Source organism: Mandrillus leucophaeus, unplaced genomic scaffold, assembly GCF_000951045.1.
Source record: "Mandrillus leucophaeus isolate KB7577 unplaced genomic scaffold, Mleu.le_1.0 Scaffold54, whole genome shotgun sequence".
NCBI classification, from domain to species: domain Eukaryota; kingdom Metazoa; phylum Chordata; class Mammalia; order Primates; family Cercopithecidae; genus Mandrillus; species Mandrillus leucophaeus.
Window position 1 is genome coordinate 1,500,504 of NW_012105808.1, and position 1,429 is coordinate 1,501,932.

At 54.7% G+C, this 1,429-nt stretch overlaps 1 protein-coding gene across 1 annotated transcript in view; it reads right to left on the bottom strand.

The window, feature by feature from the left end:
- MOB3A (MOB kinase activator 3A) overlaps positions 1-882 on the bottom strand; it is a gene marked incomplete at its 3' end in the record, with an annotated part of 13,560 nt that extends 12,678 nt beyond the window's left edge. Inside the window, exon 1 of the mRNA XM_011997433.1 lies at positions 673-882. The remainder of the gene's footprint in view (positions 1-672) is intronic.
- Between the last annotated feature and the right edge of the window lie 547 nt (positions 883-1,429).

Here is a 1,429-nt window from a genome sequence, read left to right on the forward strand (position 1 = left end):
GGTGCAGCATTTTAAGTGGAAGTTAACATCTTCTGAGGAGCCCTGTGGACGGGCAGAGTTCCCGTCACAGCAAACGGTTTTCTTTTTCCTTTTTATTTTTTTTTTGAGACAGGGTCTTGCTCTGTTGCCCAGGCTGGAGTGCAATGGCGCGATCTCGGCTCACTGCAACCTCTGCCTCCCGGGTTCAAGCGATTCTCTTGCCACAGCCTCCCCAGTAGCTGGGATTACAGGCGCCCGGCACCACACCCAGCTAATTTTTGTACTTTTAGTAGAGACGGAGTTTCACCATGCTGGCCAGGTTGGTCTCAAACTCTTTACCTCGTGATCCACCCGCCTCAGCCTCCCGAAGTGCTGGGATTACAGGCGTGAGCCACCATACCCGGCCTAATTTTCTTTTTTTTATAGAGACAGGGGTTTCGCCATGTTGCCCAGGCTGCTCTCAAATTCCTGGCCTCAAGCAATCCTCCCGCCTCAGCCTCCCGAAGTGCTGGGATTACAGACACGAGCCACTGTGCCCGGCCTAAGCAAACCGTTTTCTCTCAGGAACAAACACGGGCTCCTTGGTGAAGGGGTGATCGGCCACAGAAAGGTGTTTTTTCCCAAGAAAGGCCAGGACGGCCTCAGGACCCTGACTCCCGCCCTCGTTGTCCCCTGAGGCTGGGGGCTGGTTACCGTGTCTGGGGCTCCCTCCGCTCTGCTCTTCTCAGATTTCTCCAGGGACAGTGTGGGGAAGACAAGGCAGGAATCAGCTCTCAGAATTCCACACCAAGGCCTTCTCGGCTGCCCCGGTCTTCCCACGGACGAGGCACAAGTGATCCTTGGAAACTTCTAGAGAAATGAAAGGTGAGATGACAAATTCCCCTGCTGCAACACTTTTTTTTTAAAAAAAAAAAAACAAAAAAACACAACACAGTTTCTCTAAGCAACCAACTGGTATGACCCCTCCCCCGCCAAGGTGCAGCAGCTCACAGACCAGTCACCCACTTCCTTCCGGAGGTTTCCACATCCTGTCACTGCCTCGGGGACCGCTGCCCCGGAGCACAGGAGGCGTCTGAGAGACAAGCCCTGAGCAGAGACGTCAGTTCCCTATGTTCTAGGTCAGTGCACAACACTGGCTCCCGGCCTGGCAGCCCTGATACTTGGCTGGAAGATGCTCCCAGTCCAGAATCTGTCCTGTTAAAAAAGGCAGCGTCGGCCGGGCGCGGTGGCTCACGCCTGTAATCCCAGCACTTTGGGAGGCCAAGGAGGGCGGATCACGAGGTCAGGAGATATAAACTATCCTGGCTAACGTGGTGAAACCCCTTCTCTACTAAAAATACAAAAAATTAGCCAGGCATGGTAGCGGGCGCCTGTAGTCCCAGCTCCTCGGGAGGCTTAGGCAGGAGAATGGCGTGAACCCGGGAGGCGGAGCTTGCAGTGAGCTGAGATC